The sequence below is a fragment of the Macrotis lagotis genome, chromosome 1, assembly GCF_037893015.1.
Source record: "Macrotis lagotis isolate mMagLag1 chromosome 1, bilby.v1.9.chrom.fasta, whole genome shotgun sequence".
NCBI classification, from domain to species: Eukaryota; Metazoa; Chordata; class Mammalia; order Peramelemorphia; family Peramelidae; genus Macrotis; species Macrotis lagotis.
In genome coordinates this window covers 79439681-79459485 of record NC_133658.1, presented here as the reverse complement: position 1 = coordinate 79459485, position 19805 = coordinate 79439681, and positions in this window count along the sequence as shown.

Genomic DNA, 19805 nt, shown 5'->3' with positions numbered 1-19805 from the left:
AAGCAACAATGTATCAGTGTCCCAGAATTCCCACATCTCTTCCAACATTGATCATTGTTGTTTCTGTTCACATTGCCCAGTCTGAGAGGTGTGAAGTGGTACCTTAGAGATGCTTTAATTTGCACTTTTATAATCACTAAAGACTTAGAGCAATATTTCATATGACTATGGATTGCTTTGATTTTTCCTGTCTGTAAATTGTCGCTGCATATCCTTCGGCCATTTGTCAATTGAGGAACACAAAAACTTCCAAATATCCCTTTTATTATCTCAGTTATCTTATCTTTTTCATTCCTATGGCTATCCCTATGCTCTAAAAATCTCATGCCCTCACAAATAGGCTCTTGTAATAGTTTTTCTGCTCCTTGTCTCTTCTCCCTGAGTTATTCTTTCAGTATATAGACTACCTTGTCATTACCTGGATTGAGTCTAATTGTACAGAATGTAGCTATATACTCATATGATCTAACCCTATCATACTTTTCCCATTTTATCTTCATTTAAGATTCAACTTTTAGTAAATTCTGACTGTGTGCTAAGCACTATGATAGGTTCTAGGGTAAATAAAGTTATGAATAGCCCATAATTCCATCTGGGGGAATTTCCATCCTAGTAGAGAGACACAAAGGTAGTCAATGAAAAATTAGAAAAAAATCAAATAATATTTTGATATTCAGAAGAGTGAATGATGATTTCTGGATGTGAGGAATCAGGAAATGAAATGAAATTTGAGCTGGACTTTGGAAGAGATGTTGGATTCTTTCATGAGGAATATGGTGTTACCTTGGGGAAGGGTCTTTAATGTATGAGCCTTTGATAGATTTACAATCCTAGAATTAATTGCCAAATTAATACCTAAAGTTCATTACAAGTAAACTCTGAAACAAGAGTTTGTGGTAGGAAGGATTCAACAAAATAGAAGAAACTAAGGATCTGTGAGGGATAGGAGATGTGGATTTCACTAGAGGTAACAGTAGAAAGCCAAGGCTTGCAGAATTTTCTGAGAGGGAACGTGTGGTATGGTGATCATTGTCTAATGCCGGGCTCAGAGAGCTTGGATTCCATGTCTAGAGGGCTGATAGTTGTGTAATATGGAAAAAAAGAAATTGTCCATCCAGTGGAGCTTAATTTCTCCCTTTTCATGTAAAGAAAAAAGATATTCTGTGTCAGTTATATGAAGTTCTTGAGAGGGTCAAAGGAGATAACAGATTCAATCTGGGGTTCTTAACCTGTTTTGTGATATGTACTACTTTGACAGTCTAGAGAAGTCCATCCATTGACACTTTCTCAGAATATTTTTAAAGACATAAAGTAAAATACACTGGATTTCAATAGAACTTAAAAGTTAGGAAAAATAATGATCTATTTTTTCCCATTCAAATTTAGAGGTCTTAGACATGTACAAAGCCCTAACCCTTGGGGATTTGTGGACTCAGGTTAAGAAATCCTAGAGTCTGAATTCTGGATTTATTCTAGTACAATATAAATTCAAGTGGTGTGATACTTCTCAGGGATTTGGGGGATAATATCAATCTTCAAATGATATGATGTGGAATATATCCCTACTTAGGCCCCAACACCCAGGACATGGGACTTTGACCTATCCCAAGAGAAAGAAGTGACAAAATTGGGGAAAGTGATGTCACTTACTAATAAACCAAAAATCCATTAATAGCTCCTCATAGGGATATCTTGGGGCCTGAGGAGGTCTCTATACCTTCAATTTTGCCTATTTTAGTGGTTTGTATTTGTCCAAATAAAAGCATTCTCAAATGGGATGAGTTAATCTGAGGACTAAAACTACTGAGACTGGTACCTGAATTTTCAGATGTTCTTGTCTTTTTGTACAAAGGTGTCTTCAGTCTAATTTCTGTTTATACCATCCCCTCTGCACAAGCACAATTGCTAGGATCTTAGTTGGTAGAGATGAAACACAGTTGGGTAGGGGATGAATTTCCTCCTCTTTTTCTGTCCCAAAACATTGTAATAGACTGAGTCATAGCTCCAAGACCAAGGAAGGCATCAATGCAGACAATACTGTCGCATCACATCCAGAAATGAGAGGTAAGGATCACCAGCCCTTAGCTGTGGGAGTGAGGATGTCCTGATGCAGCATATCCTAGTAATGTTCACCCCACATTCTTTCATTCATCTGTCCATACATGAAAGTATGGATTAATGAATGTGTTGTATGTTGGGTGATTAGAAATTTCCACATAGGTATGATACTAAAGTGCAAAAATATACTTGTCTCTTTTTTGTTTGTTCTTGCTAGGCAGTGGGGTTAAGTGGCTTGCCCAAGGCCACACAGCTAGGTAATTACTAAGTGTCTGAGGCCGGATTTGAACTCAGCTACTCTTGACTCCAGGGCTAATGCTTTGTCCACAGCGCCACCTAGCTGCCCCTGTACTTGTATTTTTCAATGGATTTCTATCTTCAATATCTTGGGGAATAAAAGGTTGGATCCTGAGGTCAAATCTTGTATAAAGCAAAAATTCTAAATACTGGTGTCCTTAATTATAATTTTTGTTTCTATTCACTATATTAATAGAATTTTAGGATTAGAAGGAATTCTGCTTCCTCTAATCTCCTAACATATAAGATTCCATCCACTGTGCCACTTAAGCATGGTTATCTAGTTTCTGTATGAATATTTTCTGTGATAGGAGGTCCCTCACCAAAGAGACAATTTTGGGACTGTTGGAAAATCTCTCTTTATAATTGCCTTAAAAAAAGTCTCCTTCTAACTTTTACTTCCTTGGAAGTGTCCTGATTTCCTGAACCACATGGAATAAGGTTGGTTCTTCTTTTATAAGATACTCCTTCAAAAACTTACAGAAATTGGACAATCCAACTAAATTTTTCCAAGTAAAACATAAATGAATTCCTTTATGTTTCCTCCTAGAATATACTTCAAGATATTTTGTCATTTGATTTCCTTATTTTGAAAGATGACTCTTCTTGTCAATGTAATTTATTGCTTAAAATGTGCCATGCAGAGCTGAACATATAATTATGGGAGGGGTTTGACCAAGGTAAAGGGCATCAGGACTCTTACCTCCTTCATTCTTCACTCTTATTAGTTCATTTTTGAGGGCATGATATTGATTAATATAGACTTAACTGTCTAACAAAGCCTTTAAATCCTTTTCACATGATCTTCATAAGTCATGTCTTATCTTATACATTTGTATTTGAGTTTTAGAAGCAAACAGTTGGACTTCATATTTGTGCTCATATATTAGCCTTCCTTAAAGTCAATATCTTCATCTTCTCTTTTGTACTTAACAGGCTTCAATTCTTCCACCTGGTCATCCAATTCTTATTTCTAATAATAACCTGATAAAGAGATAATTTATTCTTACATTGTGAAAAGGTATATAAAAGAATTATGCGTGAATTGTATTGAAATTTGCTACCTTACCCCATCCTGCCTCACCTCATCCTGCCTCTATTCTGGATATCATCCTTATCCTTCATCTCCTTAATATCTTTATGTGTTGTCTTCCTTTATTAAAATAAATGAAGGTCCTTGTGCCGAGGGATAGTCTTTCTTGTTTATTTTTGCATCATTATTATTATTATCACTTAACACAGTACCTGATATAGAATAAATAATTTATACATTTTCTATCCATCTAAGTGATTTAATTCAGTTTTTTCTTTTATATATAGATATCCTTTTGGATCCTGATTTTCTTGTCTAATATATTAACTGACTTTCCTCACCCTATGTCAACTGCAAATTTTATAACTATTTTTCCACAAATCATTGAAAATCATATTGGACAAGAAAAGACAAAAGTATCCTTAAAGACTTTCCTCTTGGTTGAAGTTTATCCCCTTTTAGTTTTAGTTATATTTAAATATGATTCACCTTTATTTAAGAATGAATTGTGGATTGTGATGCTTTAAAAAGCTGATAGCTTAGGTCCCTTGTTGAGTTCCATTGCTTCCTGATTCTGAATGAATATAAATTACATGGATTTTTCTAAGGATTGTCAAGCAGGTTTTTCTGAGATTAAGTTGTGACTATGTTCAGTGATGTAGAGATCAGTCTGTAAAATATAATTACTGAGAATAGATCCCTGGGCTCTTGAGACTATTAGAGGTACTACATTCCAGGATTACAGAATCACAAATCTCAGAGTTGGAAGGGACTTTATTGATCAGACTATATGAACAAGGATCAACTTTGCAGATAATTGAAGCTGGCCTGCTGACTCTTCACATTCTGTCTTCAGGTAAGAATTCAGATTTCCTTTGGTTCCTATAACCTTGAGGATAGACATAGTCATCTCATCTCCCAAGTCACTCTATGTCATAAAATACAAGGCAGCAGCATATTCTCATAAAAGACTAATAGGATCTTTTATGCAATAAATTATTCTTATATATTAAAACATTAAAATATTCCAGTTGTTCTGCCTTAGAGATCCCTCAATTCAGGGATATCCCGACCAACCTTTTTCAACTCTGGCTTCCTTAGCAACCTAAAAACCTCTTATTTCAGCCCCTAACAGAACAAGAAAAGGTTAATTTATTGGCTTCCTCAATAGTTTTCTTTTATCTTTCACAGCTTCTTCACATCTAATATGTCATCATTCTCAAACTATTCTGTTTCCTGATCTATTAGATTCCCCTTTGACTTATTAGGACCCAAAGCCCTCTAAATGGAGAATAGTGTCACGCACTATTCTTAGCAATAGAAATCTCAAAGTTGAGAACAATTTTAGAGGTTATTTAGCCCAATCAAATACTCATCTAAATTAGTGACCTATTTATTAGTCATATCCTCAGTGATAAACTACACAATCATCTTTATTTGAGCAGAGTGAGTATGACTTTTTGAAAACCCATTTTTCATATGCTGACCCATTCATTCACCTTTCAGATAACCTGAGGGAACTCATATATTTTTATGAAGAAGTGGCATGGTAAAGTGTTACAACACCAGAAAAACAGGAGATCGTCATGCACAGTGTCAGTATGTATATACGTACTGAAGCTGTATATATAGTTCTATATAATTGTCAAGCATTCTTGAATTAAGTAGGGTGACAGCATAAACCTTCATCTCCAGTATTAGATGTTTTGTTCATAAAAACTAGACTGTGGGTATAGGAAGTTAATACATAGTGCAAGAGTCATGTAGTTGTGATAGAGTGGTCCACTGAAATGGAAGAAGTCTTTAGGGAAGAATGCTTTTTTTGCCTATTGGTTTGAATTAGAACAAAGATCGAATTTCAAGGATTTGCAGAAAATTCTTACTAAAGAAGTAGGGAAACCTCATTAGTTTTATTATTATATGGTGCATCAAGAAGGTAAAAATGAAAACACCATCCATGCATACATGTTAGAACATCACAGAAAGAGATTCAGTTACACAGGGCCGGGGTAACTGCATCATCCTGCCTCTACTCTGGATATCAACCTTATCCTTCATCTCCTTAAATGCTTATATGTTGTCTTCCTTTATTAGAATGATAGGTCCTTGTGCTCAGGGATAGTCTTTCTCATTTAGAGAAAGTGTATAGTATAGTATAGTGGTAAGGTCTCAATGGAAGTTTATCCACAGAATTCCATGTGAGTGGAAAAGCCTTTCATATCTCAAAAGTGGGTTTAGAAGAGTCAGGCAATGACACCTTTCCAGAAATGGAAATAACATTTTAAATATGCCTTAGATAGAAAAGTTATCTAATTGGGACCAGAAATCAAGAGAGAGTCTGAGTTGCTCATTAGGAGATTTTTAAGAGTGGATTTTGATGCATGTGCTTAATCAGGAACTGAGATTGTTTACATAATGGACAAATGATTAGAATGAGTCACATATCACTTAGAACTGCAATATACCTTCACAAATCACAGATATCACAAAGCATTTATACCAAAGACAGAGGATACAAGGGTGTCTGGAAACCTAGTAGATGTATGAGAAAATTAACTTGTGATGTTGCTGGATTTTGGCATTTCTGGAGACAGTGACTCTGTGAGAATGAGTGCAAGTGCTCCATTTCTCTTTTCATTACAAAATAACATCACCATAATCATAATGGTTTCTGGACTGCCTGTAGTCTTTACAAAGGAAACACTAATCATAATAGTAGCTAACATTCATATACTGCATTAAAGTTTACAAAGAAATATAAATATATATATATATGTATATATTATTCATCTTCACAACCCTCAAAGGTAAGTGCTATTATCTCCATTTTACAGATAGCAGACCAGAGTTAGATTGTTTGCACAGATCTCATAGCAAGTACCCATAGCAAGTACCTTTCTTTTTTTTTCTTTTTTAAATTTTTATTTCTTTAAGGCAATGGTGTTAAGTGACTAACCCAAACATCACACAGTAAGGCAATTATTAAGTATCTGAGGTTAGAGTTGAACTCAGGTCCTCCCAACACCAGAACGGGTGCTCTATCCACTGAGTCACCTACTGCCCCTTTGGAATTTTCTGAATAAGGATTTGAACTCACATTCAACTCTAGTATTCTATCTAGTATTCTGAACCTCTATCCAGTTACAGGAAAGTGGCATATAGAGAGGAAGTATTAAAGGAGATCCTGAGCTTGGCACAAGAGGGGCATCAGCGTTTCTGTGTGTGGTCCATGAGAGTGGCTAGAAAACTTATTCTGGAATCACAAATTGTAAGGTATGATTCCCTGCTTCATTTATAAAAACACCTTAGCATCGTGTTTGCTATTCCAAGAGATAGACAGATTATGAGATCTAGTTGAGTAATTGCAATATATTCATAATACTAACAAAATGGTATATGCTCACTATATGAGAGGCTTAAAGTAAGTGATATGTATGATTCCAGGGAGGAAATTATAATCAATTATTGATGGGAAGAAGAAGAGGAGAGAATTCTGGAAGGCTTCATCAAAGAGAATTTGAGCTTTTCCATAAGGGATGGTTCATAGTTCAACAACTAGATAAGTGAATGAAAGAATAACCAGCAACAACAAACACATGGAGGCAAATTTGTGCAGATTATGGAAGAGAGATGGAAATTATTCCATTTTGGTGTAATTGTCTCAAAAAGCATGCTATTTAATGACTTTTCAGTTATTGTTCTAAATATTTCCAGAATGACTGGACTTGTTTCACTCCCTTTTTAATCCATCAGGTTACTCCTTTGAAGTTCCTTGGAAGAGTATTGGTAGAACGTTTCCTACATATTCCTGAGCTTCTGGGTAACATTAGATCATGGGGTTTGGCAGTTAAGGGATCAGAGCCTCCTCTCTGTTTCTCCCTGTTCATGATTAGATGCCAATGGGTTGTATCATGCTGACTATTGCAATGATCTGAGCCCAGTAATCTGAGGACTTGCAGGAAGTACCACTCAAAATAAGGGGAAACTAAAGGCAAAATATTTAAACAATAAAACCAAGTGGCATATTTTGGAGTCCCAGTGTCTGAAGAAAAAGGAATGGATTATTTGTTGAGTAGGGATGCCTAACAGGTAAAATTATTAGGAAAGTTAAATAATAGTTGCATGAAATGCTGTCTCTCCTGTATCTCACCAATTAACATAAACTTATGATTCCTGACAGCAGGTTTTTTCAGATCAGTGAAGCAGTATCAGAAATAACTTTCATACTTTTATACTTTATAGAGCTCAGGGGTTTTTCACTAGTTGATGTAATTTTAGCTCATCACCTGGAGTTTAGTGATCTCATGACAACCTCTATTCACCTAGTTTTCTGAAGGCTTAATTTATCTATGCCTGTGTCATATTCATTTTGGATTTCAGTGGGCTTAGCCTTGTGGAGGAAGAAATTTATTTCATCCTGTAAATGTGAGAGAAGTTATTGATAGGTTTCAAGGAATAGAGGAGATTAATATTGAGGAGTTCTCATTGGATGCCCCCGATATATGTGAAGAAAGACAACAAATAATCTTTGGTGAATATGGAGTATCAAGGAAGGTTTAGAGTACAGGATTAATGTAGAGAGAAAAGAGTCAGGTCAATTTTTTAATTAGCTATGATATTATTTTTAAAATCACTTAATCTTGGCCAAACATATCTGAATATCAAGTATATTTAAATAAAGACCTAAACAAATTCTAGTGTAACAGAACCCACACATTCTAGTGTGACAGAACCCCCCAAAACCATGGAGTGAAACAATTTTCCAGCTCAAGGTAACTTAGAATGTTGGCGACAGGATGAGAGAGGAGCAAAGTCCAGTACAGACTTTGATTGAACAGACCAGGCAACAGCAAACTATGAGTAGGCCTTGGATCAACTGAATAGGTGATAGCAGTGGTAATTTCCAGACCTCTCTATCCACAGATGGCAAGAGGATAGGTTAATAGGTCAGAAGAAGATTTCCAGGGGGTCCCTTTACTAGCACAAGAGGCAGGAATCTTATGTATTGACTCTATTTGGATCGAGGCCAGAGTCCTGGGTCTTAATCCTGGTTAGTACAATGACTTAGTACAACAGAGCTTGTGTCCATAAGTTCCCTGCTTGTGGAACCCTGGTGCCAGGACTAAGGTTGGCGGAATCTTGTGGGAACCAGCACAAAGTTCAGGAAGTCATAAACCCACTTCACTTGGTTATGTTCTAGAAGAGCCAAAAAATTACAAGTCACAGAAATATCTCTGAAAAGTTACACAAAAAACCTAATGTTTGGTATAGTGCTCCTTCCTTATGGGAAGCAGAGTCCCATTTTAGCATTGAGTTAAATGCCAAAAAAAAAAAGATTAGAAAATGATCAAACAGTAGAAAAATATTCTGATCATAAAAGTTATTATGATGACAAGCAAGGCCAAAAGACATATTTAGAAGAAGACAACAAAGTTAAAATTCCTGCATTCAAAGCCTCAAAGTAAAAATTGGAAGAGCTAAGTGATTTATAATCAAAAAAGGATGAATTCTTATGATCTAATAGTCTTTATAATTCTTTCAGATACAGGAAAAGTGGAATATAAAATGCATTGCAGCCATAACCTTCCATGTTCTTTCAGTAGACATCAATAAGATGGAGAGCAGTATCCTCACTTCAGTCACTGAGTTCATCCTCCTTGGTCTTTCCAGCTGACCTGAGCTCCAGGTGCCCCTCTTCCTCCTATTCCTTATGCTCTACCTAATGATCTTTCTGGGGAATCTGCTTATTGTGTTGCAGATATTGAGGGATTTGCACTTCCACACACATATGTACTTCTTCCTCATTAATTTATCTATTCTAGAAGCCTGTTGCAATTCCTCTTTATTTCCACAGATGTTGATACACTTTGCAGAAGTAAAGTCCATCTCTTACTCCTGTTGTGTCATACTAGTCTACACATTCCTTTCCTTTGGCATTGCAGCATGCTATATCCTCTCAGTGATGGCTTATGACCACTATGTTGCCATTCAAGACCCATTAAGATATTCAGTGACAATGAGCTGGGAAATTTGTGGGAGGCTGGCTGCTGGCTCATGGTTGGGTGGCTTTATGGCATCCATAGTGGACATGGTAACCACATTTCACCTCTCATTTTGCCAGGATAATGTTATAAATCATACCCTACTGCTCCTCTCCTATAAGAACACAACCTAGGCAGATTTAGTCTTGCAAGTCCTCTGTATATTTACCCTTTTGTGCCCTATCACATTCATCATCCTTTCCTATGCACATATCATTATCATAGTCCTGAGAATTCACTCTGCCCAGGGATGCAGAAAGACATTTTCCACTTCCTCTTCCCACCTTCTGGTTGTTACTCTTGTTTTGGCACAGTAATGTCTCTTTACAGGAAACCACAATCTCTATCCACTCCAGAGTAAAATAAAATTGTTTCTGTGTTTTATGTGGCTTTCACACCTACCCTAAATCCCCTTATCTATAGCCTGAAGAATAAGGAGGTGAAAATGGCCCTGAGAAAACTTTTGGGGAAATCTGAAGGTGTTTAACTGCACATATCCTAGTCAAGACACTATGAGAGCAAAACTTGAACCCAAATAGCCTCCTTGATGTTCCTCTGCAAGTTTCAAGTATGTCTGGTTCCTGATTCTCTAATTTTCATTCAATCTTTTCAGTTTAGGAACCATCTGAATTATCCCTCTGTTCTCCTTCCTATTTTTCCTTTACCAAACAAATGAAATCATCTTCATTTCCCTAAACTACCACGGATTTTAATCCAGATAATCCTGCATTTGGCATGATGATAATTCTTTAGCAATAAGTTAATTTAAAATAATGTTTATACTAAATGGCAGAATTACAGCTAGTATTTTGAAAGTTGGGGCAATTTGCTAATGGGTGAAGTGGTTGGGTGGAAATACAAATTTTCAAGCGTAGTGGCAGTTTTTTGAGGGGGGGTGTAGGAGGTCACAGGATGGATCAGATGGTTGAACAGTGGGCAGTGAGTTGGGGGTTATTGGAGGAGTGACAGAATCTATTTGGCAGATTAATTAATTATTTTTTCTAACAATGCTAATTTCAGATTTTGAGAGTAAATGCTCCCAGTAGCATCTAGTATTGACAGGTAGTACTTTTAGTTACAAACCTTGTAAGTAGAGTTTTAACTTAGACTTTTGAGCGTCCTGAAATATCTGCTTGGATCTTTTCTTGAAAATAGGAAATATATAAAATCAATTATAGAATCTATACTGATTTTGATGCTATTGATTTTCAGGCATTACAACCATATTTGACTCTTTATGACCCTGATTGTTGTTTATTTTTTTTTAAGCAGCTTGCCCAAGGCCACACAGCTAGGTAAACATTAAGTGTCTGAGGCCAGATTTGAACTCAGGTACTCCTGACTCCAGGTCCAGTGCTCTATTCACTGCACCACCTAGCTGCCCCTGTTTGTTTTCTTGACAAAGATGCTAGAATTGTTTTCCATTTTCTTCTCCACCTAATTTTACAGGTGAGGAAACTGAGGCAAACATAATTAAGTGACTTGCCCAGGGTCATATAGCAAAATAGTATCTGTGGTCAGAGTTGGACTCAGTAAGATATGTGTTTCTGACTTTAGTTCCAGTATTCTACTCATTATGTCATGTAACTGCTCCATTAAAATTTTAATTTTGTCATTGTTTAGTTGTACTTAGTAATGTCTAATTATCCATGACCCCTTTCAAGCTTTCCTTGGTAAAGATACTGGAGTGGTTCGCATTTCTTCTCTAACTCATTTGTAGATGAGGAAACAGGCAAACAAGTAAGTGACTCCAGAATCACAAAGTTAGTAAGTATTCGATGTTAGATTTAACTCAAGTTTTCCTCATTTCAAATCTGACACTTTATCCAGTATAGTTTTGTTGTTATGTTCTTCCTATATTTCACTAGCACTATTCACATAACCTGCTGTGATGGAGTCAACTTCCCCTGTCAAGAAACATATCTAAATTAATTTATTGTATCATACATAAAGGCTCTGAGATTGCTTTCTCAACTCCAATTCCATTGACTCTTTGGCTGCCTAGAGAAGCAGTATTTTTCCTCTCAGAGTTCAAGGCAAATCTGTAGGAAGTAAAGTATATTTTCTAGTACAATCATTCTTGAGTTTAGCCTGGTGTGTTCCCCTCAGTATCACCAGTTTCAGTTAGTAACTCACCAACATCATTTGACTTGTTGATAGCTCCTCAATATTATTGCTATCAAATCAACATCAAATTTTGTTGATCACTGGAGAGAGTGCTGAATCTGGAGTTAGGGAGATCTAAGTTTAAATCTAGTCACAACAAAAAATCAACTGAAAGTCGCAGTCGTAAAATATTTTTGCATACTCTGAAATGGAGATGAAGACTTTCCACTATTCATTTTCAGAAGTAGAATAACCAAGACTACATATAGTTAATTTTGGATCCAGGGGAGCATTTGTGCATGCTCCAAGAACTAAACCCTTATCATTTAGCCACCTGCTCTAATTTTCAATTAGAATGGAGAGGAGAATAAAATTGAGAGAAATATTATCATAATTATGAATATGAATGGGATGAATTAACCTATAAATTATAAGAGGTAGATGAATGATTAGAAAGCGAAATCCAACAATATATTTCTTATAAGAAATGCACTAACCATAAAAACTCAAAATAGAGTTAAAATAAGGGGTTGGAACAAAATCAGAAGGATTTTACCTCATCACTACTCTCTGCCCTCCTGGTTAGTGGACAGCATCAACTCCAAAGCCTAAATTTAGTGCTATCTATGATCTACTTAGCGGTATCTATGATTTTCTCTACTATGTCCTGCTGCTGGGTACCCCTCTCATGCCCCTCTTTTTTCATTTCCTTTAATGTATTGTCTTTTTCCATTAGATTATAAAGTCCTTCAGTACAGGAAATATATTTTTCCTATGTTATACCTAGTGTTTATCATAATGCCTAGCAAAAGTAGTGCTTAGTCTTTATTGACTATTGACTCCAGTATTGAAAAATGAAATAGATAGAATCAGAAGAAAAACTAATGGAGTAGAAAAATATGGAAATACAAAAAATATTGTAAGAACTATGATAGAAAGATGATAGATTACTGTGATCAAACAGTAGGAAATTTGTGTCCTTAAGATACTGGTATCTAGTAGCTTACCTAGATAATAGAATGGTAACTCATAAGTGTTAATTTTTTTTCCTTTAGCTTTTAAACTAATCTAGATAAATTAACTTACTGTGAGTTCCTTATAAAATGTAGGTTCACTTTTGCCTATTAGCCTCATAAGCTTAATAATCAACTCCAAGTCCAAAGTCCTACTTGAAAAATTTATGTGTTTGAAACTTACTTGACCCTATTTTCTTTCTTTTTGGATTTTACCCACCTGCCCTATTGAGGGATGAGTTTGAATTTCCATTAGGATTACCTTGCAGTATAGTTTGACTCCACATTTATCCTTTTACAAATTTTTTAGTTCCACATTTTTCTAATACCCTCCCTGTCCTCTTCCTTCTCCATGACAGCAAGCAATATGATACAGGTTGAACATGCACAATTATGTTTAACATATTTCCACATTGATGGTTTGTCCTTCCTTTTTGAAGAAGACCATGACATTAAGGGAAGTGATGCTATGGGAGGCATGTGAATTGAATTTTACAATTCTATGTTAAATCGATAGCCTCACTTTCTTCTCTAGTGTCATTTGGTCCAATGGCCATAAATGGATTTGGCAAATGGAGATGGCCCTAATGGAAACTGGGAGGCACAGTGTATATAGCACTGGCCCTGGAGTCAGGAGGACAGGAGTTTAAATCTGGTCTCAGTCACTTGACTCTTACTAGTTGTGTAACCTTGGTCACTTAACACTAATTGCCTCTCATCCAGGGCCATCTCCAGTCATCCTGTTATTTTCTTATCTGGTCACTGGACCAAAGGAAGAGATGCTCTGGTGGAGAAAGTGAGGTTACTGACTTAGCATAGCACCTCCTCACACAAATCTAATTTATTTGTTTGCATTGGCATCACCTCCACTGTTGTCAGGGTCTTCTTTGAAAATGAAGGACAGGGAGCAGCTAGATGGTACAGTGGATAGAGCACTGGCTGTGTTTCAGGAGTACCTGAGTTCAAATTCCGCCTCAGAAACTAAATAATTACCAAGCTGTGTGGCCTTGGGCAAGCCATTTAACACCATTGCTTTGCAGCAATAACAACAACAAAACAAACTAAAAAAAAAAGAAAGCAAATGAAGGACAGGAGAGCTCTCCCAGAGCAAGCATGAAGCCCTCAGCCCAGTCATGGCAGTTCAGATGCGGGAAACAGAAGCAGGTAGGTGGAGTGATCCAGCAGAGCCTCCAGGCAGATGGGCCCTTGAGTGCTCAGCCTACCTAAGGTAAGAGAGTAGAGGGAGACTGCTAATGTCTGTCCTCTGTCCCTGGAACAGGACTCTGGGGCTCTGACCACATTCAGACTCTGGTAACAGTCTAGGCTCCCTATAGAGCAGAGACCCCTCCCACCTCACAGCCCTGGGAGAGAGGGGTAAACATGTTGTCCTTCACAGACCAGGAGAGCAATCAGAGCCTCACACACTGATGTCCTTGTGGGGGGTACCCCAATAATACCCAAAAGATCAGGAAGTACCCCAAAACCAGGCACAGGCTGGAGAATTGAATAAATAGGAAAAGGAACCTGACCATAGAAAATTACTTTGGTCCCATAGAGGACCAAAATACTCAATCTGAAGATGAGATAGTACAAGCTTCTAAAGCTAAAGACTCCAAGAAATATAGAAGGTGGGCTCAGGCTATGACAGAGGTCAAAAAAGATTTTGAAAATGAAGTAAGGGAGATAGAAGAAAAATTGGGAAAAGAAATGAAAGATATGCAAGGTAAACATGAAAATGAAGTTGGCTGCTTAGGCAAGGAAATCCAAAAAAATGCTGAAGAAAAATACATGTTAAAAACCAGCTTAGGTCAAATGGATAAAAAAAGTTAAATAAGTTATTGAGGAAAAGAATACCTTAAAAACCAGAATTGTTCAGATGGAAAAGGAGATAAGAAAGCTCTCTGAGGAAAACAAATCCTTCAGATGTAGAATGGAGCTAAAGGAAGCTGATGACTTTGTGAGAAATCAAGATACAATAGTTCAACACGAAAAGAATGAAAAATTAGAAGAAAATGTGAAATATCTCATTGAAAAAAACAATTGATCTGGAAAATAGATTCAGGAAAGATAATTTAAAAATTATTGGGATACCTGAATGTCATGATCAGGAAAAGAGTCTTGACATCATTTTTAAAGAATTCCTACAGGAAAATTGCCTTGATATCTTGGAAGCATAGGGCAAAATAGAAATTCCGAGAATCCACTTATCTCCCCCAGAAAGAGATCTGCAAAAAAATAACCCAACCCCTAGAAATATTATAGCCATGGTCCAGAATTCCCAAGTCAAAGAAAAATTCTTACAAGCGGCCAGGGGCACACAATTCAAATATTGTGGAGCTGAAGTCAGGATCACACAGGACTTAGCATCAACTACATTAAGGGCTAGTAGGGGGTGGAATATAATATTCTGGATGACAAAAAGAGCTTGGAATGCAATCTAGAATCAACTACCAGCAAAACAGGGAAATTTCAAATGTTCCTGTTGAAATGACCAGAGCTGAACAGAGAACTGAATAGAGCTTGACTTTCAAGAACAGGACTCAGGTGAAACATAGAGAGTGGAGGAAAAGGGTAAATTATGATGGACTTGATGTTGAACTGCAGATATTCCTGCATAGAAAAATGATATGGATAATATTCATATGAACTTTCTCATTTAATAGAGCAGGTTGCAGGAGCTTTTATAGGTGAAACACAGGAGAGAGCTGACTATGAAGATATATATTTTAAAAATGGAGTCAATAGCTAAAAGGGAAATATATGGGGAGTAAGAGAAAGGAGAGATGGAATAGTCTAAGATATTTCATATAAAAGATATTTCATGTAGCTTTTGCAATGGTATGGAAGGAGGGAAAGCTCAGGGGAGTAATATTCATTTTCATCAGAAATGGCTCAGAGTGGAAACAGCGTATACACTCAATAGGGTATAGAAATCTAGAGTAAAAAAGAGAGAAGGGGGACAAGGGGAAAGGGCTGATGTGGGTGATTGAGGAGAGGGTAGATAGTAGGAGAGGATAGTCAGACATAACACATTTGCTTTTTTATTTTTTGCAAGGTTCTGGGATTAGATGGCCTGTTTGGGACTATGGGGCAGGGTAGTTGCTGGGTATCTGGTGTGGGATATGGGCTTAGGGCCTCTTGGCCACAGGGCTGGTGCTTTGTCCACTGCACCACTCAGCTGTCCCATGGCACATTTTAGAAGAGGGACAGAGTGAAAGGAGAGAAAAAATATAATCGATGATAGTGGGGAAGAATGGATGGAGGAAATTACAATTAACAACAGCAACTGTGAAAAAATATGGAAGTAATTTCTAAGATGGACTTATGATAAAGAATGTGATCCACCCAGGAAAGAACTGATGATATCCGAACACAGATTGAAACACATTTTTTAACTTTCACTTTATTTCTCATGAGCTTTTATATTTTTGTGGGGGAGGGGGTATTATGTTTATTCTTAGACAAGAATATTTATTAAAGTGTAAATAAAAAATAGAATCTTTTAAAAAACAGAAAATGAAGGTCAGGGGTGTCTAGGTAGCACAGTGGATAGAGCACTGGGCCCTGGAGTCAGATTTGAACTCTTAATTCAAATCCAGCCTCAGACACTTAATAATTACCTAGCTGTTTGGCTTTAGGCAAGCCACTTAAACCCATTGCCTTAAGTAAAAACAAAAAAACCCCCTAAAAAACCTAAAAAAGGAAATGAAGGACAAGCATTAAGATGGCTCTTGATTCAAAGAATTCAGGGTTAAAGCATTTGTCCCAAGTCACAAGTGTCTGAGACCAGATTCAAACTCCCCTCTTCTTGATACCAAGGCCAGTGTTCTACCCACTGCATTACCAAGCTGCTTATTTATTTCCCTATTAGTTATGTTATGAAAGATGAATTAAAGGTATGGGGAAAATTACTATGAGAAAAAAAAAAACCCAAGATATTTAAGAAAGTGAATATAGTAAGTTTTGCTCTGCATTCAGATTTCATAGATTTTTCTCCTGGATGTGGATGACATTTTCCATACCAGGAGTCTCAGGATGGTCCTTGATCACTGAATTGCTAAGAAGGGCCTTGTCCTAATTGATCATCTCACAATGTTATTGTTAATGTGTGCAGTGTTCTGGTTCTACTTACTTCATTCAGCATCAGTTCATGCAATTCTTTCCAGACTTTTCTAAAGTTGGGTCACTAGAAACCCCATCAGGGTTTCCCTTCAGGGCTATTAAGGGTAGTTATTGAGGGTAGAATATTGAGGGTAGTTATAACCCAACTTTCCCTTATAAGCAGCTGTTTTGGTGAATGAGCCCATTAAGGATACTATTTCTACCAAAATAGAAAATTCCCAAATTAACAGAACTCCTAAGAAAGACAATGAAAGGACATTGTTTGATAAGAATTACAAAAGGAACAAAACTCTTATCTAATTGGATTTGTAAGATAATTACGAAATTTTAAAGTACTAACTGATACAAAAATTATTCTAAAAATGAAAGAAAACAGTATCATAATTCTTTAATAGTTAAATATAGTTCTAATATATAAACCAGGAGAAGACAAAGGATACTAAGAGAACCAGAAGTCAATATATTTAATGAATATGAATTCATTTTTAAAAGAAAAATTCTGACAAAGAGAAAAGAGTAATTTGTCCAAAGTGACATCCACTGTGTTCAAATTAGATTTATTTAAATAATGCAAGGATGCTTCTACAGGAATGCATTGAATATAATTATATTGAAATCCTGAGCATCCAATATCATGTCCTTATGTCAATAGATGCAGCAAAAGCTTTTGACAAAGTACGTTTATCTATTCAAAAACTCAGCTAAAGAATATGCATAGTAACACTTTTCTTTTGATAAGATGAAAGTATTTATCTTAATACAAAAAGCAGTATGTTCAATGGGGAAGTAATAGAAACTTCCTCAATAAAGAAAGATATAAAGGAAGCATGTCTTCTTTCCCTTGTATCCATATACATAATTCTAGAAATGTTATAGTTTTAGCAATAAGAGAAGGTAAAGAATTATAAGAAAAGAATAGCTAAAACTACCTTTTTGTCAAAAAATGTTTTAGAAGATGGCACAAAAACCAGTTGAAGCAATTACCTTAGTAGATCACAGCATGGGAAATAGAATCACAATTAGCAGTAGTTTTATATAGTAACAACTATATTCAAGAGAAATAATAAGCACTTATTAAAGTGCCTACTATTTGGCAGACACTATGCTAAGAGTTTTGTACATTTCTCAGTTAAATTTCACAATAGGAAATAGGTACAAATATTATGTCCACTTTATAGCTGAGTAAACTGAGACAAGAGAGAGTTAAATGAATTCCTCAAAAACAAAACAAAACAAAATTCATGTCTCAGATTGAATTTGACCTTGTTTTCCTGATTCCAAGCACAGTTTTTTTTTTCTTCACTGTGCCACCTAACTGTCTCTGAGTAATATCAAAAAATAGACCTTGAAAACTTCAGAGTCAGGAGGATACAAGACTTCTCATCTTGATATTGGCATCCTCAGCTTGTAGCAGTGTCTCCATTAGTTTTTGAAAAGAGACTTGACATAATTTGAGAAGGCATATCCCTGGGTTGTCAAGACATCCAACAAAGAAACCACATCAAAACTAAAGGAACTTCTTGAGAATCTCATTAAGAAAAAGATCTTCGAACAAACAAAATATTTTTTTACATATATTTTTTAAGCTTATGCCAAGATTTTTCTGATGTGTTATGAAACAACCCTTCTTACTGTACTACCTTAGTAAAATATCTCTTTTTAAAGCACAAATAAGTCTAGCTGATTAATTTACATAAACTATTAATAATGAAAGGAACACCCTGGGATAGAGACTCATACTGATAGCATCATAAAGATACATACAACAATTCCCAGAAACAATTTCCATGATTGGAATGGAATATGTGTGATGATGCCTGTTCTTCATTCTCAAAGAATGACATCACAGAGGTGAGATTGTGAAGTGAAAAGGAATGAGGGGATACTGATGGGAAGTTGTGCTTTGTTCTAAACTTTCCAGTTCAAGAGGATTAGAGCTTATAGGAGCTACACACAGAAGAGAACAGAAAAAACTTCAAAAAATCAGTCAACTGAAAAGTTGACTTATTTAAATAGCTAGTGATACAAAATAGATTTGCAGTTTTATGTGCAATCATCTTTTCATTGTTCTTCTATGTTTTAAAAATGCTTGTTTTATTTCATAATTTAAAAAAGAAAACTTTCATGTTCAATTTATTATCCAAAAGGAGAGCAAGGTATATATATATATATATATATATATATATATATATATATATATATATATATATATGAACTGCATTTTCATGCACAATCTTCTTTTTTCCTAGTATAAATATGTATATAATGCCTAATTTATTTGGTGTTTGTTAAATTCAGAATAAAAAAAGTTTTTTTTTAAAGAAAAAGTGAAGAGTCAAATGTTACTACTCTTTTAAAAATTTTAATTTTCTTTTGATGGTGAACTCTGACACGTTGAGAAACATAAATGAATATTTCAATATAGAAAGAATAGACAAACAATTTCATTTAAGTATAATTTATTCTATGTGAATTTCAACATTTTAGCAGCAAGTTGATGCTTAAAATATAGGACTGAAAAAGCTGGAGAAGATTGGAAAGAGCTCTTATAACAAGAGAAACAATATTCTAAAAAAAATTGATTCAAAGGTGGAAATGAGATTGGCTTGTTTGAGGGACACAATGAAATCAACCTTTTTGGAGAAGATAGACTTCAGAATGGTCATGAGATATAACAATTAATGGAGCTCCCATGATACAAAAGGGGAAGAGAAACAATATACTGGTGAATAACCAGAGATTAACTCAAATACATATTCAGATTCCTTGTGGGGGAAAAATAGTACTAGGAAGGCATAAAGACATCCAGGCTTGGCATCTAGAGATAAAGATCCTGATTATTCCAAGTGAAAGAGATAATGCAGGCTGGGGTGGGTGATAGAGGGAATTGAATGACCCTTAGGATTTCTGAAGCAGATGTCTCTGACTGCATCCGCTCAGAAAATCCAACTATTCCATTCATGAAATGCTCAGAAGACAGATCCCCTTAGACATCTCTGTTTCCTTAGTTGGGTCATAGGACTCCAGAGGATAAAGGTCAGAGAGGGAGAGATAGGAAAATTAATCCCTTTTGCTAATGAAGAATTATTTACTCCCAAGTGGAGTAAATGTTTTTTTTTTTTTTCTCCCTTGTAT